The following is a 27,643-nucleotide window of genomic DNA, read 5'->3' on the forward strand; positions in this document are numbered from 1 at the left end:
AACTTATATTGGTATCAAATAAAAAATGAATAAAAGAGATATTGAGAAAAAAAATTGAAAAATCACATTAAGACCATTTTTCATTGCATTACCCTACAAACTTTTACTTTAAAAATTAACGCTTGTATTTAGAAAAGGACGAAAACTGTAAACCGTGGAATTCTCTTTACATATTGTAATACAGGATTTGCGATAAGAATATTTTTACGCTAGATCCATGAATTTTTATTGTTATCTGCGCTCTTGTACAAAATGCAGAATATCTTTCTTAGTGATATTCTTGATTCGCACCTGCTCTCTACGGACGTGCTTCACACATTTAAATTGAATAGAAATTTGCAAACGCACATGCTTTAGCACATACCACAACTACGAATATTACATTAAAATTTAACCATAGTTATAGTAATGCATACGCATATCCGTATACGTATTCTATTTATCTTGCAGCATTACGACAAACGTTAATCTCCAAGCCACTCTTGGGATCTACAATGCGAATGAGTACTTCAAGTCGTCAATAAGAAATCATGAGTACAACCTTTTCAAACGCTAAGTGCATACACATCATGCAAGTTCAATAACATGACGTCAACTTCAAAGATGTGGCAGAAGTCTATTTGAACTAAAAAAGTTATGATAACTCTTTTGTATATTACTTACATGCATACAAACATACACGAATACATACATATTAACCTATCAATAGCCCAGCAGGCAGTCGCCATGGCGTATACGTAATCAACAGCCTGTGAGGCAACCCACCCAGCATTTAGGTGATTAAAATTTGAATTTCCCTACATATCAATACAAATTGATTACTCTTTCTGACTAAATAATGAGTTATCATACAATTGAACAAAAGAAATAATCAAATATGAATACTTTTGATGATCAAAAACTGAATATAGTTATTCAATCACATTTTGGAATCATATTTGAATGAAATGTGTTTACTTTAGGTGATCAAAAATTTTTCATTCAGGTTTCTGAATGTGTTCTGACCATCTTTGTTCACTGAGTAATGAATTTTATTCTTGTTAAAATTTTACTTTTCATTGAAGATCTTATTTTTTTTTACAAACACACATTTTTTCAATCATGAAGTTCAGAAAAAATATGTATATAAAATTTTTATTATTAAGACATTCTTCAAGACAATGTAATGCAAATGCTGCTCGTGCCCGAAGATTTCCCCAACCATTTCTCCACCTTAGGCTTCCCAGCAAATACATAATAGTTGGACAATACAAAAGTTGTGAGCTATTTGACCAGGTAAGTGAAACTCTTTACATATGTACCTTGGATATGTCTTCAATATCCCGTACCGTATCGTATTTTAAGATATGTATTGACGATCATAGCTGATATTGGATGTTGTAGTCGCAGGTGTATATCGGTCAAGTTTATTCGCGAGTGACCTGTGGCTCAAATAGCTCAGTTCCGCAAGCTTTATTCCCCTGATGAAGTAATATTTGTATGTAGTATCTTATTTTGAATGAGATATGAAGAATAAATGCATTATAATCGCATTCGAAAATGATTCAAATATCTCAACCAAAACTATTGAAATATGTTCACGAATATGATCAGAAATTGACTGTGAAAAGTAGTCAAATATTACTCTAAAGCAATTAAGTCTCAATTTTACAATGATATCAAATATGAATAAAAAGCGTTTCGAAATATGAATCATAAATGATTATTCAAGAATAATCACATTTAAAGTACATTTTTCTCCGACGATACATTAATTTTCGAACAGAAAATTCTTTTAAATTTGAACGTTTTTAATCATTTTGGGGTAGGTAGGTAGGTTGAACTGGCCGGTCCATGAGGACCTCACATAGACTGATTGAGTCCGTTGTGTTACCAGAATTTTGTTTTAACGACCAATCTGAAACCCTATCAAAAACCGGACCTCTGTTATAAAACAACTCCGTCCTCTTGGCAAATACTAAAAGCTTCCTAGGACTTAAGCCACTTGCTGCTTCTAGATCTGACAACTGTATCACTCCTAATAGCTGGAGTCTTAGCCTGGCAAGTGCAGGGCACGAGCACAGAACGTGCTCGATCGTTTCCTCCTCCAACCCGCACTTCCTACATCTACTATCACTGACCAAGCCTAGTTTAAAGGCATGTGACGCCAGAAGGCAGTGTCCAGTCAGAATACCCGTCATGAGTCTTCAGTTCTCTCTTTTTAATGATAGGAGCAACTGTGTTAGTCTAAGGTTGTAGGATCTACACATAATCTTCGACACTTTACAGCCCCGCGCTTGAACCCACGCCTTTCCCGCTTGGTCAATCATGTGCACCTCTCGACTTCGCTTAATCTCGCCCATCTAATTGGGACATCTACGGAGCAAGCTTCAAGCGATGCGCCCTTTTTAGCTAGTTCGTCCGCTTTTTCATTCCCATCTATTCCCATATGCCCTGGGACCCAATATAGATGTATGCTTCTCCCTGTCCCGATTCTCTCCAGAGACTGCTTACACTCTAACACGCATTTAGATGCTGCGCTATGCGAGATTATTGCCTTAATGGCTGCTTGACTGCCAATATAAAAGGTAACACGGTTGCAGCTTAAGCTATTCTCTTCCAGGGTTTCTACTGCTTTGGTGACGGCTAATATTTCCGCTTAGAAAACGCTATAGTAATCCGGCAGCCTATAGTATCTGCTTATTTCCGGATCAGCACAGTATACCCCAGACCCTATTCCTTCCACTACTTTGCAACCATCGGTGTACACATGTATCGCCTCGTCCGCCATTTGCGCACCCTTGCGCCAACCGTCCACCTCTATTGTGGCTTTAAGATCTCCCTCGAAGCGCAGGTAGGGAATCATGTAGTCTGTTCGTCTTGTGATTGATGACGCTATACTACTATGGCCATTTGTTCGGCGCTCAAGCTGCCCCGAAGCATCGAGCCTGGTTGCGGTCGTTAACGCTTTGTTCTTTGCTAACAGGTGGGATGTGCAAAATGGCATCTTGGGGTATGTTATTTAAAAATTTTTTGATCAAAATTTTCAAAAAATGCTGGCTGGGAAGCTTCTACATACATACATGCATGCATAGGGACTGTCAAACGAAGAAGCGCAATTTATGATTTTATGCACTTATGCAAATGGCTTTAGGCAAGGTTGATGCACTTAATGTACAAAGTAGTAGCGCATGCGCTCTCATACATTCATATACACATCTACATATTACAAATGTTAGTCATGATATACACATCTATAACTTTGTGTAGATATATTATAAGTGATTTGCTCATCTATGCTCAAACGTATTAGTATGTGTAAGAAGGCATTACATTCTATCGTGGATTTATTTTACGTTGCCTCAATTAACCTACATTTGAAAATTGATGAATAATTAATTATGGTTTAAAATTGTAGTAATAAAATTAGTTTAAAGTAATTATCGATTGAAAATGCATTAACATTTTGTTTTGCACTTAGGTCGTTTGAATCTTAAAGTTGAAAATTAAATATTTTGGAGTTTACAATTGCTAATGCATATTTTTTAATTTGCTCTAATACTTATGAAAACATTTACATGCATACATATGTGCGTACATAAGTGTTAGTCATAATAAAAGAAAAGAGAGCAATTTCATTTTGACGTAATTGGCATAAACCATGGTATAAAAAAGAAAGTAGTTTCACTCAAAATTTTTGGACGTGTTTGGGGATTTTTGAAGTTTCATAGTGTTTGCTGTTATGCTAGAAGTGTTGCCATATCGTTACTGTTTAAGGTGAAATTGTGTTTTTTCGGGATAGAAATTTCCTTCAGGATGACAACGCAATGGTCATCTGAGACAATAATAGTATGCTTTAGCACGATTTATGTGCATACATATATATTCAGAATACAGTAAAATATGCAATTTTATTGAGAAATAGTGCACAATGACTCATACGTTGGTTAATGATTCATATTTGCATGGCAGCTTGAATATAAATACACGAAATATCCTGTTGTTCTAGCATGGCCCTATTATAATGCCTCTACAGTTGAAATTTCTCAAGGCGTGTTGAGAAAAAGTGTACCTCCAAAGTCTGCAGTGAGTGGTAGGTGTTTAATTTGTTGCGTTTGTGGGACGCTGCATCCCTGCAAATGCTAAAAGGGCACACAGTGTGTATAGGCGGTGATTGCCCCAAGTTGACCCCTGGTACAACGAGGAAAATAACTCTCATAACTAATGGCTAACCTGCAGAGCTACAGAGCAGTGTTCACCCTATAAAATGGTTTAACAATTCCTCCTCCAGCGTTACGCTTGAATTATACAATAAATAAAAAAGCCAATTTATCACCATTCAATTTCGCAAAAGTTGCGTTTTAGTATGCTAAACTCTTTAGAAATTGAGGTGTCGGTTTATAAGGACCTCCTTTGGGCAATCAATTGACTGACGTATATGTTTTGTCAACACGTTCTGAGCAAACGTACGGACGCTTAAGAAAGCTATATTCCCTTGCTTTGTATATTTCAAACCATGATTCCTCCACCAAAGCAATTTTCGGGAGCTCGAAAAACTTATTAAAAACCTTCTTTTCTAGGCTGATATTTCGTATTCAAATATTTTCAACGCATGCGGCAAAAATTTTGTTTATTTCTTATTTAAAATAGCTATCAAAGTAATTTAGTAGTATCCGATAATACAAAATCCCCCAAAATTAAAAAAATTCGAAATATTTTTTCAGTCTGGTAGCTTTATTTTGGTGAAATAGTCATTGTCTCCGCAAAAGTTATGTGGCTAACGTTACGCTAAATGGAACTACCTCCATTTTTTGTATCATGGCATAAACTACGTTAGTTGTCAAAGATACAATTTGCGAAATTCTGAAAAGAAAGTGCTACCTCAATAAACATGTGTTTTTAAAATTTTTAAATTTTTAGGAGGTATTTTTATTAAATTTTCGATATTAATAGCATAAATATAAATAAAGAATTGTTAGTATGTGTCAACGGATTTAAATACAACTAAAACTCCGGGTTCAAAAGGTGAAGCAAAAAAAGTAGACTCCTTTAAGGGGGGTAGTGCTTCTTAACACTGGACACTTAAGTATAAAAGCTCGGCCTAAAATATGTTCGGAGGCTATCGCGCATGCATTTCTTTCATTTAATTTAAACCACCCCGCAAACCATTGCTAAGCAGTTTTTTGTTCACGTCCAACAGTGTGGGTATCCTTTTTGCTTCCGGAACAAAATATATTTTGCACCACTGCTTATTGTGTTGATCCCGTTTCGGTATATTACGGTTTTTATTATGCAACCGGATCGGCGAGTTCTCAAATTTCACCTCATACAGAATTCTTACTCTGCCTTATGAAGTTTAAAAGCTACCTTTATATATTTAGAGTGGTTGATATTGTTAAGCCTTAGCAGCTTAACTCCATTGTTTCGACAAACATCTGTCCATAGGAATTGTTGCATTTAGTAGCGTCACATAGTCAGGAACTTTCCGTCGCTCCCTTCGTCTTATGAAACGCAGCAGTTTGCTTCTTACAGAATCTCAGAGTAAAACTGCAGTCTCTGTGTCACCACACTTTAGATTATCAATAACTTAGTAGCAGCAGCGCCCTTTGCTGCGACAAGGCCACCATTACCTCGTAATGCGGCCCAGTGAAGGAAAGGCTCTATTCAAATACCGCGAAATTCACGAGTTCAAGCGTTTAAGCCACTCATCTACATAGTGACTAGTGCTAAGCCGTAACTTCTGTAACAAGCTGCTTGTTCTAGCAATGCATTAAAATCAAATAATGGAAAAGAAGCTGTTATTGTGTTAACAGTGTTGTTACACGTGACACACTGGCAAGAATATGACTGTCTGAGGTAGATCCTTTTCCGACATATGTAGCAGATCCACAGACTTGGACCGGAGTTGGATTAAATACCTTCTCGAAGCGGAAGAGTGTGAGCAGTCCAGTTGTAAGGAGCTGGTCTAAGGGTGACATTTTGTAGGTTAGGTTAAGTTAGGTTGAACTGGCCGGTCCACGAGTACCTCACATAGACTGAATGAGTCCGTAGTGTTACCAGAAGTTTGTTTTAACGACCAACTTGAAAAACCCTATCAAAAACCAGAGCCTATATTATAAAATAACTCCATCCTCTTGGAAAATACTAGAAAGTTTATGGGAGGGACGCAACAAATTAAATGGGGTTACGCTGAATTTACAGCCTTGGAAGGGAAAAATCTCGGTAGGCTTCGGTACATAGAACCGGCTGCCGTGGGAGGCGAAAGCAATAAACTGATTTATATTTGCAGTGGATCAAGTTCGGAGCAACCCTTTTATTGAACCGAATGGGAACGAGTAGATATATATTTCCTGAAGATACAATTCATGTACATCTTTTAATAGGTGTAGCGTTCAATATGTGCCTGGAACAGCGTAGACCATAAAGTGGACAGAAAGGGACAATTAGAAGTGCAAGCAAAATAATCGTTTTTCCATGTTTATAATTTAAATACAAAACACAGTTTATGTGAAGTGATCACATTGGGGGAGAAGGAAAAGAATCAAGGTGTTAGGCAAGGCGAATTCGGTGACAGGTATTGTTATCGCCTCAGCTGATTGCTTTTTCTTGATATTTTTCACAACTACATATCAGTTAACTGAAATTTCTTTTGACTTGATACTCTTCTGCACGGCGAATCGCGTTGAATTCGCTTTGCCCTCACCTTTTGTATATTCGCTTTGAGAATACCTTACACCAAAGGCACATTAATACAAAGTGAAGACAAAGCGAATGCAACCCAATTCGCCCTGCATAAGAATATCGAGTCCAAAGAAGATTGGCACTCTTAACGATTTGATGCTGAAGCGAATGGTTGTAAAGCATTGCAAGTATTTCACTTTCTCATCAGTCATGTCAATTGAATATATTTCGCTTTTCCACAATTCCAAGTAAATTCATATACGCACTGAAATCAATTTTCAAATAAGAGAAGTAAGATGGCAGATTAGATTTTATTAAATAAAAAGCTTTTGAAATTTTGCAAAAAACTAACTATGGTACTTTTTTGAAAGACGACATCACACAGATGAAGATTTCTGAAAAACTTTTAGCTTAGTTCTTCAAGTTTTTTTTTCTTTTTGTACATTTCAAGGGTAAACTGCACATAAGGTGCAATTTGCGCGGAATTCTGAGGAGTCTAAAGTTTTCCAATAAAAATACTTTGTTAGCCGTAGCATTATCTTTCATTCGCATAACATGGCCTGGCCACCGTAGTCGTGGCGTTTTAATACGCCGGACTGTGTTGATGTCTGCGTAAAGCTCGAACAGCTTATCATTAAACCTCCTTCGGTGGTCGCCGTGGCCACCGATTAGGGGGTCCATAAATCATTCGATGAACTAACAACATTTAATATTGTCATGGACCACATAAAAGGACTGGTACGATAAGTGACTTGTAGAGCATGATTTTCGTTTGCCGAGAGTGGAATTAACTTTTTAATTGCCTACCTGGTCAAAAGTACCATTCAGAGCTAAAGTTGGTGTTTGTATTAGTTCTGGTATTCATATAAACGAACTAATTTATAATGGCATCAAATAATAAAGAAACTAGTGGCAAGATAAGCCGGGCGCAGTATGCAGCATAACAACATCAGTGTTTTAATTAAAACCTAATATATATTTTGTGATCAACGAGCCTTAAATGCTGTAAGTGGGAAGAAATTCGTAATCTAGGAAAAATTTCAAAGCCGTTTAATAAAGCTACTGCTGGAATATGTAATCTTACATTATCGTTAGTCCGTCCTTTGGATGATGTTATTATAAACACTCGTATCGCAACATAACCAGAAGGAAATGCAAATTTGTTTAGATTTAAAAAAACAAAACAGCACGTAACTCCCTCTTCGATATTTTTTATATGGATTACATGAAATTTCAGTTCCCTTAAATACAAAAATTTAGATTTAGATTATTCCGAAAAGAGCCAAAAACTAAACCGGAACCGAAAAAGGGCGGTGTGTTATTAATTTATTGCTTTGTAATTGGTGAATTACCGGTTTGGTATCGACAGGGCATGGGCATGCAATCCGCTTCATATCGAAAAGTTGTCGGTTCGTAATCGTAAAACACTTCGAAAAGCTGTTATTTGTTTACGTGAAAGCTCACAATACGTTTTAAAAAAACTATCCATTTGCTATAGATTTATTTTCGCAAAGTTTATAGTTATAGAAAATTTATCGATATGCTTATTAAAGCTTATAGAGTTTCGATTATGAAGTATCGTTTCGATATTGCGTTTTGTTATCGATAAGCTATCGAAAAGTTATGGAAGGGTTTCCTGCTCACTATCGTCATGCTATCGATTAAATATCAAATATTTGGGCCAATTTTTAGTTAAATTTGTGGTTACTGGAGCTTTTCGGCCGATAATTTCAAGACAAAACACAAGCTTTTCTTTTTCTCCTACGCGTTTCGATGGGTATTTTCCATCTTCCTCAGGGAGGCTGTATATTTTAACATAAAAATATAAACATAAAACAAAACAAACATTAACATATTTAACAATGACAACTTTATACAACTCTATAACATACTTTCCACTTACATTCAATGTTAAATAACTTTGTTAAAACATACGGACATTACTAAACAAACATAACAAAATAAATAAACAACACTTAACATTAATTCATTCATCTGCACTGAATCGTCCACTAGCTGATAATGCCGTCATGTAAGCGCAGTTGATGTTATTGACGTCTTCTTTATAATTCATAGCATTGTTGATTTTTTGTTGTATTCTCAATGCTTCCAGCGTCATTCGTGTTCTTTCTTTCCCCTCAATATCTAATATTCTCGTGTTTTCGAAGTCCGCTGTGTGCCCTGTGTTGGTTAAATGTTCGCATAGTGCTGTTGTTTTTTTTTTTTTGTTATTTTTCGCGTCAAGTCTGTGTTTATTTATTCGGACGCCTAGCGATCGCTTTGTTGTTCCAATGTATATTTGTTTGCAATTTTCGGCTGCGCTCCCATTATATTGGATTTGGTATACTACATTCTGTTGTTGTTCTTTGTGGATTTTGTCTTTTGTTTGTGTAAATATTGTACTTAAAGTTTGATTTGGTTTATTTGCCAATTTTATTTTGTTATTGCGTGCGATGCTACCTATTATTTTGATGTCCATTAATCCTGTATTAGTTTTTTTTGTTCTTTTCTCTGTTCAGTATTGCTTGGAGTGCAGTTAGCTTTGTTTTTGGCTATTGTTATCAACGCGTCTATTAGTTTATTAGGGTAGCCGTTCTTGTATAAAATGTCTCGAATTTTTTGGATGTTTTTCCTCATGAACTCCTGTTCACTAAGATTGAAAACTTTAGTTATAAAGTTTATGGCCGTGTTCTTTTTTTTGCATCCAAGGGTGATTCGAATGATAGTTTATCATTCTGGATGACGATACGGCTTTGGCATACCAACTAGTTTTTAGTGTTTGGTCTGATTTTATGATTTCAATATCTAGGAAGGGCAACTTTTTTTTTTCTTTTTCTATTGTAAATTTTATTGTAGTGTGCTGGTTATTAAATGTTTTTAGTATTTCTTCCACGTCCTTAGTCTTAATTATTGCGAATATATAATCTACATATTTGTTTATGTATTTGATATATATGTATGTCCTTTGATTTGAGCTCGGTAATGCTGTCGTCAAGAATTTTGTCTAAAACTTTATCAGCTACAATGGGCGAAAGAGGATCCCCATAGGCATACCATATACTTGTTGGTAAAAAGTGCAATCATACGTGAAGTAATTGTTGTCCCTCAAGCAGAATTCAAGACAGGTTCGAAATTGTTTCTTCATCATTGTTGTATGCATTTGTAGGTTACCCCACTGTTTTATAATCGAATTTATTGCTAAATGAATCGGTATATTTGTGAAGAGGGAAACAGCGTCGAACGATATTAAAATTTCATCGTCTGCAATCGTGATATCTTTTAAGTTGTGCTTTAGTTGTAAGGAATTTTTCACATTAAGACTCTCCGAAATTATATTTTTGAGGGTTTTTCCTAAATATTTTGAAAGTTTTAAACTTGGCACACTTACTGATGATGATATCGGTCTAAGTGGGGTGTTTTCTTTATGAATTTTTGTAAGCATTACAGTCTTGGGGCTGTAGTTGCAGTGCAAGTTAATTGTTTTTTTAAGTAAAAACTGATATTCACCTGTTTATATATGTCGTTTAGAATTTTGTTGTTTTTCCGTAATAATTGGTGTGTTGGATCCGTTCTCATTGTTTTGTATGTTTGTCTATCGTGTAATAATTTCTCCATTTTGTTTTTGTAGTCTACCTGGTTCATGATAACTGTTTTGTTTCCTTTATCTGAGTTCGTTATAATCGCTACATCTTTGTACTTTTTACCAAAATGCTTAGTGTCTTCGTAGACTTTTTCTTTTTGATTATTTCCTAACTTGTTCTTACATGTATTTATTTTCGTTGCCACATTACATCTTAGTGTATCTTTTTCTTTGTCATCTCCTATTGCTTGAATACCTTGCTCCAGATTGCAATAACGTGAATGGGAGAAAATGATTTCCTCGATACTGGGAGAGCAAACATTTTTCCCAATGACAGTAATAAACGGTTTTCCGGGGGGAAATTTATATCAGCGTTTTTCACAAACCAGTCCTCGTTTTATCTTAGTCCAAATGTGTCAATGTCATTACGTGTGCTCGTATTTTAGAGTTCAGCTGTTGTTCTGTAGCAGTGTTTATTCTCTTTGTAAATTGTGTTTGATTTTCCAAAACTAAGCTTAAGTCGCGTTCGTCTAATCTCTTTTTAAGGTCATCCATAATGTGACTCAAAGTGTTATTTACTATTTTAATTTGTATATTCGCTTCTTTTATTTCGAGGTTGGGGACTCTTTGTATAAATTGTTTTTGTATCTTTTCCATTTCTCGTTTTGTCCAGTTTGAATCCGTGAATAATGTTATCACGTTTATTTGTTATCACGAAGTCATCGGTTTTTTTTTATATATAGAAAAATGGATTTGTTATCAAAAAATTATTATTTTTACATCGATAAATTTTCTTTTTTTACCTATTTGTTATCGGCATCTTATTTTTTATCGACGATTCTTCTTCGATTAGCTATGAAGCAGATACCGATAAACTTCAATATAAAAACGATGATCCATCTGTATCCCGCCGATAATAAGCCGATTAAAAAATAATTCGAAATTAAGCCGCACGTAAATCAAACAAAATAAAGAAACAAACTTTTCGATACCTATCTATCGGTACCCATAAGAAGCCTACGCAGCTCTTCAAAAATAGCCAGATATTTAAGTAAAGTTACCTCTGTTTTGATTGTATTCTAGTTTATTTGAAAACAGTAAGTTTTAAAGACGTACACTTGTATGTATACACATCGAACTTCACGCCTTTTTTCATTGGCTATACTAAGAGGGGTCTACCCTCGACAGTGATTTGGGAAGCATTCCGAGTGTATTTCTGCCATGAAAAGCTTCTCAGTGAAAGCTCATTTGCCTTGCAGATGCCGCGAAGATCCTGCCCCGCCAATTTGTAGGAAACATTAAAAGAACTACAAAGCAAATTGAAAGAGAAGCTCGGCATAAATCTCTTGGGAGGTTTTCGAATCTTACCTTAATCAATTTATTTATACAAAATTTTTTTTGTAAAATACACTTTATTTCCTACTTAAAAAATAATTGAGTTGCTTATGTGGTAGTGCAATTTGGCCAACTATGATTTTTTACATTGGTATATATTAGGGTGGGTCGATTTAAAAATCGCTCACTGCTCTGTGAAAATCGTATTCTAGGGATCAAAATAAGAAACTTTGCCGAAGGAACCATACCTCTAAAACGAATTCTGATTTCCCCCCAGGTAAGGGCAAATTTTGAAAAATCCCACTTTGACCCATTTAGAGGCCCGACCCACCGATGCCAGTGGCACACCCCCTGGAACCCCCCTGGGGGTTCTCCATACATTTCAAAAAATCGCCGGTTTTGCACTTTACATGAAAAAATCAGCACAAACATATCCATACCAACTGAAAAGAGGTGCACCATTGCGTATACGTAACATTTTATTATTATGTATAAACAAATAAAAAAATTTGCAATAAAAAACTGAATCCAAATAATGAATTACCGCCTACTTTACACGCCCCACTTACCAGAAATACTATGAAATAGAAACAATGCGTATATGAACCTATAAAAAATGTCAATTTACACAAATGCCTGAATCAACATGCCATATCACTCATCAACATTTATGATAAAAATAACTGCATTTTAAGCCAAACATATACGCCTATTTGCATATACATATATATATGTAATTCTTGAATTCATACAAAAAGTCAACAACGCAATTATCTGTGTAAAAACTCACTTCATTAAGTGTTTGTGTATGAATTTTAAGTGTAAGCATTGAATAATCCATCACTTACACTGATTCATGCAATCATTTCTTCAATTCAGCTGCCAAAATACCAAATTCCCTGCTAGTTATTCATCATTTGGAATCTTTTGATGTTTTTTGTGCTTATAGAATGCACACACGCACACACACTTATATACATGCACATGGGTAATGGAAGATAAAAGTCAATGCAAACAAATATCATCAAGTGCCCTGACAACCAATGCCAATGTGACAAGTGTAGCGGCTGAAAGAACAACATGTCACCACCACATACTTACATATATACATATCGAAATTTTTCCAACGCATGAGCATGTCTTCGGCTATATGTGCGTAGTTGTTTTAACAACACCAATTTTGTTGATAGATTCTATTGTACTTTAGCCCTTAGTTTTGTACAGCGCTACAAGAACAATAAAAGCAAATATGAAGAATCATGTTGAATTTTTAAGGCAAAGGCAGTCATCACAACTTGTTACTCAGCATTTCTACTTATCTTCTTTTAATAGTACATAAGTTCATGGTAACATTGTGGTAGCAATTGTAGGCGACAAAAGTCTATGCTCCCTAATCATACTCTATCGTTCACCATCATTCCTTGATTTCCTCCACCACTTTCTCTGCAACAATCTCATTGTTTTACTTACACGCTCACTTTGTTCCCTTTCTTAAATTTTTTTTATTTATTCATGTTCTATGACCAACAAACATTTTAAGGTCACTCAAGATTTATGAGTCTAAAATTTCATAGCCCCGACATGGAGTAATTTGTAAGAGATATGAAACCCATTTGAACCTATATCGAAAGGTGTTGTGCGATGTGAAAGAGTATTTTTTTTGTTTAGCTTAAATAGAGAAGAGTGCCTAGTACACAAATATCGGCCTAAGCTCATATTGACTATTTTTCATGAAACAATAGTTTTTTAAAAATTAAAAATATGATAAAAGAATTTTAAGGACTACCTTTATATAAATGGACAAACCATAGAAGGCAATTTTTCCTTTAATACAGACATAATCTTTTTGAATTTTGACTAAAAAACTTTCACAATAGCTCTTGTAAAATAATTTTGGGATTTAAAACTATAGAGATGGAGCGCAATCTTTCAATTTAAGGCAAACCATGTACTTGGGAATAACTAATTGATTATTCAAAATTTAAATTATAATTTTAAATCCCAAAATTCTTTTACAAGAGCTATTGTTGAAGTTTTTTAGTCAACATTCAACAATGATTAAAATTGCCTTATATTTTTTGGTCCATTTATATAAAGGTAGTCCTTAAAATTTTTTTGTCATCTTTTTATCTTCAATTTTTTAGTACTGCCTACCAAAAGGGCAATTGCAACTTTGATAAGTAATATGAGTAATTCCTAAGTGAAACTCTTATCTTTATTTATTAGTTCAAAATAGCAAGATTTAAGAGAATTAGTGGAATTTTCGCTGACAACACTGGCGAAAAAAACAGAATTCCATCTCGCATAATAACAAGAGAATTCCACCTCATTTGTCAGCTACTTAATTTGACAGCTGAAAATCGTGGTGAAAGTCGCGTACGCCTGAAAGTCTAGGAGAATCGCGGTGAAAGTCGCGTACGCCTAAAAGTATCCAGGGACGTGCATTGAGTTAGGCCTTCAAAGAGGTGCAATTCTACAACGCCTGCAACACTCAGTAGGCTAGCGAAGAAGGTATGGCCTAATCTTCTAAACAGTTCGACTTGTGCGTTACGTAGCTCAAATTTTTCGATCAAACATTGCACTGTCTTCGCTTTTAAAATTGTAGTTCAGGTTTCAAGTCTCTAGATATCCAGGAAGTTAGCTAAAAATCGATTGCAAGATTCCGAATTTAAAGATAGTTTTCCCAGTATCTCGATCCATGTGCCACCTAGCGGAATTTTTTTCATAAAATATTGCATTGTCACCGGGTTCTGGCTTACGGCCCAAGTTTCATGTCAGGAATTTTGTTTTTTTGTAAATTGTATTGTCACCAAGCCTCGAACTGTGTGCCAAGATTCAAGTCTCGAGGTAACCGGGAAGTTAGCTAAAAATGACTTAAACGATTCACAAATCAAAATTAATTTTCTTAATATCTCGATCCATGCGCCACCTAGCGAATTTTTTTTTATCAAATATTGCATTGTCACCGGGTTCTGACTCACGGCCCAAGTTTCAAGTCTCTAGCTCACCGGGAATTTACTTAAAAATCGATTGCAAGATTCCCTACGTATTTCAGGGATTTTCAGGGATTTTCATTTATCTCGATTCGTCTACCACCCGGCGGCATTTTGTTTTCCACGAATTGTAGTTCCATCGACTCGCAAACTATGTGATAAGTTTCAAGTCTCTGGATCACCGAGAAGTTAGTTAAAAGTCGATCGAAAAATTTCCATTTTAAAATTAATTTTCTTTATATCTCGATCCGTGCGCCACCTAGCGGATTTTTTCCCCCAGATCTGAACTACGTTCTAAGTATCAAGTGTCCAACTCAACGGGAAGTTACCGAAAAAGACTTTTCCGTGGGTCAAAAATTCATGTGGAAATGAGGGGACAAACATGAAAGGGTCTTAATATAAAGGTAGTAAAAAGGGTGGGATTGAAAATTTGTTTTGTAAGCGCAATAGGAAAATATTTATCTTAAAAGGTTCTTTTACCCAATGGACTACCAGTCCAGTGTACATAAAATATTATTTAATACTTTATGTGCTAAGAATTGGTCACTTATTAAGAACTGCCTCAACCTCGGTCTGACCTACATACCAAATAATATTAATAGTTCAGTTTGGGGGGGAGAATAATAAGGAAACAGGCACAATATGATCCTAAAAGCCATTCTTCAATACGAAAAAAATCATAAAACTGCAACGAATTAACACTGAAATAGCCGCAAAGTGATAGCTCAAAATATTCTGGGATAATGCGGATATAGTTCTGAAACCGTTGCAAAATACTCACTGAACGCGCGCGGAACGAATCCAAAAGTTATACTGAAAACCACCTCAACCTTTCCTCGAAAATAGTTGCTGTTCCTGAAATTACCGTTAAAATAACAATGAAAGGGTTAGGAATATCTAATTTTTTTTTCGAAATTGTTCCAAACCAAAACTGAAATATTCGCAGAATATCCCAACCACACTAAGGAAAGGACCATGAACTGGTACGGAAGCAATCTTCTTAGATATCCGTATTAATTCGTAATACATTCCGAAATAATAAAAAAATGATCCCGAAATAGAACCAAAATCAGAAAAAACAAGTCGTAAGTAGGCCTAAATGATTTGAAGATTGTCCAGCAAAAAGTATTGTAAGAGGACGCCAGTGATCACTTTTGTAACATTGCTAACATATTGATTATAGATCCCATCCACCTCGGACTTAGAACCTTTAAATGCTACTTCGAATATCTTCTAAACGATTTGTTGGGAGCACATGAAACCTACTTGGTCATCTTACCCCTCTTCTGCAGTAAAGACTGTAGTATAAGAAGTTCTCTCGTCAATCTAACAAGTGAGTAGCTACGCCTCAGATGCTAAAGTCAAAATATTTTCTTTTGACTCGCCGTACTGAGATACCGAAAACTAAATGACAATTGTGTCTACAGCGGTGTGAGGCTAAGTAATAACATCCGGACCCACTCTTTATCTACCTGCAAAGGGCAAATAATAGGCCAAACAAGGAGATTGGTTGTCGAAACTATGCTGGATGTTCCAAAGTACATATCTCTTAATTTCGCAAGGCCTACTCCTGTCTCAATCCAAATTTTCCTATTTGACCTTTCTAGTTAGAACTTTACTTCAAATATAATCGTTAACATGCTTTCGCTAGTTATATAATTTTCGAAACTGTTCATGCTCAGATATATTTGCTGCAATCCAGGGCAAGTTTCACGAAACGACTCGTTTCCTAGGGGGTTTTAAAGTCATTCCCTTTCTACAACTGAACCTTCAAGAAAGTTTAAAGTACCAGAATATTTAGTTTAGGTGTGGTTTGAATTATTGCGTCCAAGCAAGCAGAGTGGGATTTTAAGAAGGGATTCAAAGGGTTTTGTAGCGCAACTCTTTCGCGGGTGACCTGCCCAATCTCAAATTCCTACTCTTTTCGAGTCCTCTTTATTTAGCATAAGAAGCTCTAGCGACCTCAATTTGCTTACGACTGAAGAGAGGTGGATGACCTAGATGATTCAACGTGATCATATCAATTAGTTCCTGCAATCATCGACCTCTTTTTTGGAAGATACCGTACAAATATCCGACAAAGTACCATCAACAACGTTAAAGCTCCCAGAAACCAACGGGAAGTCTTCTTTTAGCTAGAGGGACAGGGAAACGGACTCTTAGGACGGCGATCCCAATATCATAATACTGAATACGGCAAAAAGGGCATTTTCAAAAAAACGCTCAACACTTACCTTTTCCTCTTCATATCTACACTTCTCACGGAAATCATTATTTGTGATTACTCCCATTTTTGTTATGCCAGTCTATAAATCTGGAACTAGCTCCTCTTGTCGAAAAAGGTTTGAGTCAGTATTTACAAACACAGTTAGGTTAAGAGCAATGAAATTATACTGGGTTTACTTGGTCTGTCGAATGGCACTTACTTACTTACTTAATTGGCGCATAACCGTTTAAACGGATATGGCCGTCGAAGAAAGCGCGATAGTGGCTTCTTCTCTCTGCCAATCGGCGCCAATTGGTCACACCAAGGAATTTGAAATCGTTATCCACCTGGTCCTTCCAGCGGAGTATGGGCCGCCCTCTACCTCTGCTTCCATAGGCGGGTTCCGGGTTCTTGGCCGGAGCGTCATCTTTCATTCGCCTAACATGGCAAGCCAGCGCAGCCGCTGCGTTTTAATTCGACGGACTATGTTGATGTGTGCGTAGAGCTCGTAGAACTCATCGTTAAATCTTCTTCGGTACTCGCCATCGCCAACGCATAGAGGTCCATATATTTCGAAAAACTTTTCTCTCGAACACTCACATAGCCGTTTCATCTGATGTTGTCATGGTCCATGTTTCTGCACCATATAGCAGGACGGGAACAATATGTGACTTGTAGGGTATGATTTTCATTTGCAGGGAGAGGATCTTTCAATTACCTACATAGTCCAAAGTAGCATTTATTAGCAAGAGTGATTTTTCGCTGGATTTTAGAGCTAATTTTGCTGCTAATGTTGATGCTGGTTCCCAAATAAATGAAGTCTTTTACTATTACGAAATTATGGCTACAAACAGTAGCATGGTTCCCAAGGCGCATGTGAGCTGACTCTTTGCTCGATGACAGCACGTACTTCGTTCTGTCCTCATTCACTATAAAACCTATCTTTACCGCTTCTTTTTCTAGTTTGGAGTAAGCAGAACTTACAGCGCGCGTGTTCAGGCCGATGATATCAATGTCAACAGCATATGCCAGCAACCCCACGCTTTTATAGAGCATTGTCCCAGAGCAGTTAAATTCTGCAGCCAGTATAATTTTCTCCAGCATCAAAGTAAAGAAATCGCATGATAGGGGGTCACCCTGTCTGAATACTCGATTAGTTTCGAATGGCTCGGACAGGTTCTTCCCAATTCAGACTGAGCTGATGGTGTTGCTCAACGTCATTTTGCACAGCCATATAAGTTTTACGGAGAAACCAAATTCAGATATAGCGGCTTATAGGTAGCTGTAGCTCCTTCTCGTGCTGTCGAAGGCGGCTTTAGAATCGACGAAAAGGTGCTCTGTGTCTGTTCTTTTTTCGCGGGCTTTTTTCCAAGATTTGGCACATTGTGAAAATCTGGTCTGAAGCCGCACTGATAAGGCCAAATCAGCCGATTCACGGTGGGCTTCAATCTTTTGCACAATACACTTGACAGGACCTTATATGCGATATTGAGAAGGCTGATTCCGCGACAGTTGGCGCAGTTTCTTGTGGACTGGGAAAAAAATATTTATATTCCAATCGTCAGGCATGCACTCGTCCAAACATATTTTGTAAAGAAGCTGATGCATGCGTCTTACCAGCTCCTAGCTGCCGTATTTGAATTGCTCCGAGGGAATTCATCAGCGCCCGCGGCCTTGTTGTTTTTCAATCTGGTTATTGCTGTTCTAACTTCCTCGTAATCAGGTGAGGGAACATTTATTCCATCGTCATCGATTGCGAGATCGGGTTCGTCATCCCTCTGTTGTAAATCGCTGCCTCTGTTTAGAAGAGCAGGGAAGTTTCCCCTCCATAATGCAAGTACTCTCTGGACATCAGTTTCAAGGTCGCCGTTTTCGTTCTTGCAAGAGTTCGCCCCTGTCTTAAAACCTGTCAAATGGCATATCTCCCAGATATAGCTGCCATATCACCACTATGACGCACAGACAGGCCAGCTCATAAAGCAAACATCAGCGCTTTATTGCCACATTCGATGAACCTGTGTATGAGCTTTGATTGCTGCTTTAATGTCATAGTAAATTGCCATAGTTGCGTGAATGAACAAGCGGCTTCTTTTTGCTTTTAATTCCAATTGAAGCGCCTTGGGGTCGCTATATTTAAAGAGAGTGAAAAATCATCGTCTGTGTTGACACTATCTCTTCCATGGATATTAAGTTTGGGTTCACTTGTGAAAAGAGTCATCTTTGATTAATATTTCTAAATATACCACGGCTTTTTCATTCACGTAATATTATCTGCAGCTTTAGTCTCAAGTAAGGTGAGCACTTATTTAAAATTATCAAATATGCTGTTGCTGAAGGAAATAAGCTGACTGCAAAGTGCGTCAACAAAGATTCTTAACTGTATTGGTTCATTTACGACTACGATTGTTTGCTGGGCATCTACTCCAACCACTATTACATGCAGACGCTAATTTCCCATATTCAGTCTTCACTAGTGGCGTCAGTCAATCACATGTCGCTCTCAATACAACTTTGGATCTCAATGCTTTTGAATCCTTTTGTTGAATTGCTAACTTGATTTGACCCTTCACGCTTCATTCTCACATTTTGAATTCATCCAGGCAACCAAACAATCAGCACGACAAGTTTTTCACTTCTCTTCCTTTTTATACACAGCTGAGCAGAGCTCACAGAGTATATTAACTTTGTTCGCATAACGGTAATCCGTAAGGGCATAAACTAATCGAGATAGATATAGACTTCAATATATCAAAATGATCTGGGCGAAAAAAGAAATTCATTTAGCCATGTCCGTCTGTCCGTAAACACGATAACTTCAGTACGTTTTGAGGTATCTTGATGAAATTTAGTATGTAGGTTCCTGGGTGCTCGTCACAGATCGCTAATTGAAATGAACGATATCGGACTTCAACCACGCCAACTTTTTCGATATCGAAAATTTCGAAAAACAAAAAAAGTGCGATAATTCATTTCCAAACACGGATAAAGCGATGAAACTTGGTAAGTGAGTTGAACTTATGACGCAAAATGGAAAATTAGTAAAATTTTGGACAACGGGCGTGGCACCGCCCACTATGTAAGAAGGTAATTTAAAAGTTTTGCAAGCTGTAATTTGGCAGTCATTGAAGATATGATGATACAATTCGGCAAGAACGTTACACCTATTACTATATATGTGCTAAATAAAAATTAACAAGATCGGATGACGAACACGCCCACTTAAAAAAAAAAAATTCTTTTCAAAATTTCTTTTAGGTCAAATTATGTCAACATTCAATGCAATGATATGGTGCAACAAAATACAAAAATAAAAGAAAATTTCAAAATGGGTGTGGCTCCGCCCTTCTTCATTTTATTTATAAAATTTACCAATCTTTGTGAAATTTGGTAAGGATTTATATTCTAGGACGGTAATTGTTTGATAATGGGCGAAATCGGTTGAAGCCACGCCCAGTTTTTATACACGGTTGACCGTCTGTCCTTCCGCTCGGCCTTTAACACGATAACTTGAGCAAAAATTCATATATCTTTACTAAACTTAGTTCACGTACTTATCTGAACTCACTTTATTTTGGTACAAAAAATGGGCGAAATCCGACTATGACCACGCCCGCTTTTTCGATATCGAAAATTACGAAAAATGAAAAAAAAAATACCAAAATTCTATACCAAATATGCATAAAAGAATTAAAAAAAAAATTAAAGTTAAACGGTTTTATTGAAAGCAATGCATACATCAAGTAATAATAACACTAAAAGATAGAAAATAATTAGGTAGGTCCTAGGAGCTAGTCATCACACTCCTCATCAATCTAGGGCGTTGATCAGACAATTAAATAAAAGCGTTGAAAGCATAAAATTTGTATTGTTAGCCATATATATGACCAACTGAACCTCAATCAGGTTAAGCTAAGCCTTATATTTTTAGAAATTTCACGCGTCCAACGATTTTATTTAAGTGTCTGATCAACGCCCTAGATTGATGAGGAGTGTGATGACTAGCTCCTAGGACCTACCTAATTATTTTCTATCTTTTAGTGTTATTATTACTTGATGTATGTATTGCTTTCAATAAAACAGTTTAAATTAAATTTTTTTTTTTTTACTTCATATGTCGCTTTCTATTCAGTATGTATTATGTATTCCAAATATGAGACAAATCGGACAGCAAATACGATTTTTGTGAATATATCGATCCTTGCGCCACCTAGCGGATATTTTTTTCTTATTATTGCATTGTCATCGGGTTCTGAACTATATTCAAAGTTTCAAGCTTGTAGCTTATCGCGAAGTTACTTAAATTTTAATTACAAAATTCGCTCTCGCCGTGCAGCCTGTCAAGTCAATCTAAATAAAACCGTTTAAAAAAGAGATATAACATGGTAATAGGATTGGTTTATTGACGCAGAATATAACTTTAGAAAAAACTTTGCAAAATGGGTGTGACACCTACCATATTAAGTGGAAGAAAATGAAAAAGTTCTGCCGGGCGAAATCAAAATCCCTTGGAATCTTGGCAAGAATACTGTTCGCGGTATTACATATATAAATAAATTAGCAGTAACCGACAGATGATGTTCTGGGTCACCCTGGTCCACATTTTGGTCGATACTTCGAAAGCGCCTTCACATATACAACTAAGGGCAACTCCCTTTTAAAACCCTCTTTAATACCTATAATTTAATACCCATATTGTACAAACACACTCTAGAGTCACCACTGGTTCCCCTTTATGCCGATACCCCGAAATGGTGTCCACTTATAGAACTATGGCCCACTCCCTTTTAAAATACTCTTTAGTACCTTCCATTTGAAACCCATGTCATACAAATACATTCCAGCGTTACCTAGGTTTATTTTGCTAAATGGTGATTTTCCCTTATTTTGCCTCCAAAGCTCTCAGCTGAGTATGTAATGTTCGGTTACACCCGAACTTAGCCTTCCTTACTTGTTAATATTAACACACACTCACGTTTGTATGAAATGTAAGTACTAAGATTGTACTAGAAACGCTATAAGATAAGTTTTAGGAAAATTGTCCTTGATATTATATGTTTGTATGTATGTATCAGATATGTTTTGCGGTAGGGCATCATTGCGACCGCCTTTCAAAATGGGCTTCATGCTAACAATTATTCCTTGTGGTATGCATGAATAAGTAAATCAGTACGCACGAACGTAGCTAGGGGAAATTGAAAAGGATACGCAGAAAAAAAAATTTTGCAAGGATATCAATACACATGAAAAAGTATTCATTCTTTGTTCGTGGCATTTTTTCACTGAAAATATGTTTTACAATTTTAATACATTAGATCCAGACATTTTTTTCAGTGATATTTGACATTTTCTGGTGAATTTTATTGCGCGTGATCGATTTCTTTTGCAAATAAAATTGGGCAAACGATTCTCAGAATCACGTCGGAGGAGGAGAACTTTTGTTAAGGGCAATGACATCAATATATTCAGCACACGCTAGCATTTTCACACCCTTATAACAGGCTGATATCTAGCTTGCTCAGCCTACCAGGATCTTTATCATGGATTCACGCCGCGGGCAAAGCAACATCAAAATATTTGAATCAAGTTTTTTCAATTAAAAGAAAGTTTTCTAAGCGAGGTCGCCCGTCGGCTGTAATTTTTTAAGCACTCCAAGTGTATATCTGCCATGAAAAGCCCCTCGGTGAAAATTTAAATAACTTTCACATGCCGTTCAGGGTCGGTACATCCCATGTAGGTTTCGTCCTGCCAATTTGTAGAAAAATTTAAGGGAGCACGAAGCAAATTGGAAGAGAAGCACTACCAAAATCTCCTCGGAGCTTATCACGCCTTACATTTATTAATTTATTAAAATAAACTGTAGTTAAGGTCTGCTGCTAGAACTTTCTCCTTCAGCATCTTTTTACAGAATTAGAAATATAGGATTTTGCACTTTCTGGAGAGGTCCCAAAGGTATTACTCAAGGTCGTTGGATAAAAGAGTAAAAGCTTGTGTCTTTTCCAAGACCAAGTGGATCGTAAACATCCATACGATATAAGATTTTCCAAGCATATCGCCACATTCATCAGTTCGTTGATATAAGGATTCGAAGGAATGAAAATACACCACATATAACTTCACTTGTGATATCAAGCAGTCTGGTTCTTGGCATTTGGATCGCCTTATCATTTATTCTTGTTGATTGAGCACAGATTTGAAATTACAGTCGGTATTAAGCACTGGACAGATGTTAATACTTTGTATCATATGAACACGCGATATGTCAATACAAAAGTCCCCTGCGCAAATTTTCCTCCGTATCGCAACGTTTTCCAATCTGCTTTTCTTTCCTCATTGTGCACGATTCCAATCAGCCAGCAGCCGAAACTCCTGGAACCCACGTCTTTCAGCATCATATTTTTTTGCTCTAACAAGGCCTCTCTTTTTTCGTCTTCGCGTCACTATAACGCTAACACAAACCGCACCGTTATACATGTACTTATCTGCACCTGGTAGCTACGTCCTTTTGCGAGGAGAAGCAGGGGAACTCCGTATGGAAACACCAGTTTCTTAGGGCAAACTTGGTGAGGTTTTCCTCTAAGCAGATTTAGGCTGGGTTGCTTTTCATATTTGCTTTTTAATTTTCCGGAAGGGGAACTTAACTTTTTATGCCGATATCGAACGGCAGCTGCAAGGAAGATGAAATTTCACTGAGAAGTTTTTATGGCAAAAAATGCTCTGAATATTTGTCAAATGACCACAGAGGGGCGACCACGCTTATAATAACACCACGCCGGCCGCTGGCCACGAGTTCTAGTGTTATTTGATGGCGACATACACTGCGTACTGTGGGGCAGTGTACTAATTAATCGTTATAATGGGAAAATGAGCGAAAGATAACTTAGTCGCCAGTTAGTATAAAAAGCCTAAAATAGGATAAGAAGGCCGGTAATGATGAAGTCATGGGACGATGCCAAAGCTCCCGTTAAAATCAAAGAACAGTGAACTGACTGACGGAAACTCCAAATTAGCGCCCGATCCGTTGGTGAATGAGTGACCAGTTGGCTGGTGTCCAGAACGATAAGTCGAGTTAACTGATGGGGAACATACAAATCAAGGGTTGTAAATGGTTAAATGGTTGGCCGGTGAATGATAGGACAATGCATGGTAAATTGGTGCTAAACTTGTTTATAGACATAGAGTGGCGGTACTGGTGAATGGTGGATACTGATATAGGTAGTGGTGGTTCAATTCAAAATGTTAACAATAGATGTAGAAACATGGGGCTGGTCAACAGTGGACCGTTGGTCGATTGATGATGAACGGTGGATAGTGGGAGTGAAAGGGAAGAGAAGTATTGAGAAATTTATTTAGACAATTGGCAGCGCGAGTTGAATTGGAAGTGGGAGTGAAGTGGAGTGGAGTGGAAATAGGAGTGGGAGTTGCATTAAGAAAGGGATGTGCAGTGAGAGTGAAGTGGAGTGGGAGTAGTGGTGAAACTCGTAGTGGGTGTGGGAGGGAGAAAAGGAATTCAGAAAATAATTAAGATAAAACGAAGAAAATATATAAGACGGATGATTGGAAGATATATTTAACTACGGTATAATGAGTAGGCATGCAGAAAAGTTAGGAGTGCCTTATCATCGATGCTGCACGAGTTGTAAAGAGAATGAGGAGGAGGAAACGGTGGTTCACCTCATCTGCAACTGCTTGGCACTAAGCGCAGTACGGCAGCGCTTTCTGGGTGCTCCATTTCTACATAAACTGGCCAGGTTGTGGAACATGACATCAAGGACCTGATAGCTTTCATCAGGTCCTCAAAATGGTTCGAAGAGGTAAGGTAACGTTGTATTTTGTTGGTACGACAACGGGCATAATACTACTGGCCTAAGTGTGCCCTCGGGTAGCTACCTCAACCTAACCTAACCTAACGGTATAATAGAGTGGTAGCTGGAAGGAAAGACAACTTTACAAATGTAGACAAAGCTATTTTCGGGCAGGACAATGTCTTCCGTGTACGCATGGTAAAATTTAAAAATTAAATAACGAACTTGAGGTAAAATGCTTGCAAGATTGCATTCGCTTTGTGGCTGATGGATTACAGCGAGGAGTTGCTTCTTGTGGTAACAACTAGAAGTGTGCATTCAAGTGTTTCTTTGAAGCATACCACGACTATTTCAAGATTGGCCAAAATACAGGGCCTATTAACAAATGGAATATTTGTATAGTTAAAGTCATTTAACCTACCTTTGAGATCTGAAAAGTGCACCAAATAAACTCTTTTCTTTTATCTCCTTTACTACGATCATCGTGTTTATCGTGATTCTGATTAAAAGTTGTTAAAAACTCCAATGAAGTGATACCTCACAGATAAAAAGTTTCACCAACCTGTAGGAAAAATTAAAAGAAGGTCGACGCAAATTGGAAGAGTAGCTCTAAATTCTCTTAGGAGGTGTATCACGCATTGCTTTTTTTTATTGAAGTTGCTCCAAGTAGCATCAATTTGAATTATCAGAGAAGCTGAAATCATTTTCCACTTCGTTCGTTAAACAGAGTGGCGGGCGCCGTCTTCTTATGTTTCAATAGAAATACAACAATTGCAGTTTGTGCTCAAATCTAAAACATAATTAAACAAAAAGGCTGCAGAAATCTAAATAGTTACAAAGTTTCCGAGGCAACTTGATTAACAGAAATAATAGCAATGCAGATAGTAAACAGATCTTGGAAGACTTATTCTTAAATTTTTTTTACATATGAATCTAAACCCTTTTGAAATTAGAATCCTGCCCAACAATGTGGTTAAAAATTTTGTACGATGAAAATCAATAGAAAGAAATTGAAAAGCGAATAATTTACCATTTTTTAATACATATTATTGGAAAATCAGATAAATAAACGCAAAAAAAGAACCAAACACGAAAATTTTGTTGAGATACTGTAAAGAAAGGTGTAAAAATTTCGAACGAATTGCACAAATACACTTCCACTGATACCCCAAATCTCTGAAGGACGAAGGTCATCAAAGTTTTCTTAATGTCTGTAGTTTTCTTTGATTTTTCAACTGAATACAGAAAATTGATGAGAAAAAAAGAATAGGTAACATGAAATGTTGTTAGTGCACAAGAGCAGCCAATTTACGGGGGATAACATGTACATACGTACAAATAAAATGCGAGTACTCAAAGTGAAACTTTCAAGCTTCGTTTTTTTTTAACGTTATATCTACAAGTTTTAACATTCATCAGTGCTTGTGTGCGAGAAACATTTGCTTTAAATATGAGTTGGTTTACACTGGTCAGGCGAAGCTCATAAATTGCCAAACGAAATGCTAGTGGCATAGCGCTTTAGTTGTGAAAAGGCAAAGTTTCCAAGGCAAAAATAACAGCAACAGCAATTTTGCAAAAAAGTAACCAAGTGGTTTTTGTGCAAGGTGGTAGCGGACTGATATATTTTTCTGAACAAACGTACAACCGTTCTAGTGGCACATAGCGTTAACAGCTGCAACGAGGCTTAGTGCCTCGGGTCGACTGGAGCGAAGACAACACGGCCAAAGTAGTCATCAACTGCAGGACGAACAGGCTACCTGATTCCTTATTTGTGCTTCGAAGGGGCTCTAAAAACCACAATAGGGATGTATAGTTGGCGCAAGGGAGTTCAAATGGCGGAAGAGACGACAGGCGTACACGTGTTCCATAGTTGCGGAAGAAATAGGGTCTGCGGTATACTGTGCTGATCTGGACATAAACATATACTAGAAGCTGGCAGAGCAATAACAATAAAAATAACTTTAATTTGCATTTAACAGCTAAACTGGTCAACTGGTCACGAGGTGTCCCTTTGTCCTGGTGTACAGAATATTGATGCTTCGTGTTGATTCAACATGTTGCTAAAGGTTTACTTGGTGTTTATACTTCAAGAGTGAAAAAGCTATAGAAAAACTAATCATGGGCAGTTGAAGTGTTTGAATATAATGTTGGGATATGTCACCCTCAGTTTTAAGTGCAAATGAGAAAACCCAGACTTGCCAGAATACTAAGCGAAAATGGTTGATTTTCCGTCTTAGCAAAATATCATTGATATTCTGTTCTTAGCTCTTATATTATTATACTTTTTTTATTAGAAACCAATTAATTGTATACAAACCTATCCGTACCACCAGAAAGGGCGTGTATCGGTAAGTATACGTAACATTTATTTTTTATATTATTTTGTTCAAAAAAGGAGAGTAACATACAATTGAAACTTATCAAAATGTAATGAGATTTCCACCGCTCAGAAAACTAACTTAAATAGACCTACGCCGCAAAACTTGATGATGACCTGACCTATCATTTCTTACTAGGTTTTCCTTTTTATTTCAACATCTACTAATTTGAAGGGGATGCTGGCCATCCTTTGCCAGCTCATCTGCTTTTGTGGTCATCCAAGCGCATACTCCCGGGAGCCTCTTTCAAATTCTCTTTGGTGCTTCTTTGAAATCTAGCACAATTTTAGATATTGTGCTGTTCAAGATTATGACTCTGATGGACGCCTTTCTGTCAGTGTTAAACCTGATGAAACTGTAGCTCACAAAATTGTTCTGCAGTATCTGTTCTGCCTTTTTCTCTGGAACAAATATTTCCTAAAGGACACTACAATTAACTTGTCTTCAATCAACTTGTATAATCTACTTAAAACCATATCAACAGAGTATATCGTCGACCTAACTTAGGTCTCTTGGTGTATATGTGTATCGCATCTTTCGGCTTTTCCACATTTCTGTGTCGCCCTTCTACCACCATGGTGGCTCTAAGAGCTTCGCAGAAGTGATGGTATTTATGCTCAGTGTTTGATAGCCCTGCAGTACCATAGGTGAAGGGACTCTGCTCAAGCTGTTTCGAGGCATAAAGCTAA

The 27,643-nt window shown here is 36.9% G+C and overlaps 1 protein-coding gene across 3 annotated transcripts in view; it reads right to left on the reverse strand.

The window, feature by feature from the left end:
- dpr6 (defective proboscis extension response 6) overlaps positions 1-27,643 on the reverse strand; it is a 1,082,593-nt gene that overhangs the window by 666,212 nt on the left and 388,738 nt on the right. The gene's annotated exons all lie outside the window — the stretch shown is intronic.

The sequence above is a fragment of the Eurosta solidaginis genome, chromosome 5 (assembly GCF_040869045.1).
Source record: "Eurosta solidaginis isolate ZX-2024a chromosome 5, ASM4086904v1, whole genome shotgun sequence".
Classification (NCBI taxonomy): domain Eukaryota; kingdom Metazoa; phylum Arthropoda; class Insecta; order Diptera; family Tephritidae; genus Eurosta; species Eurosta solidaginis.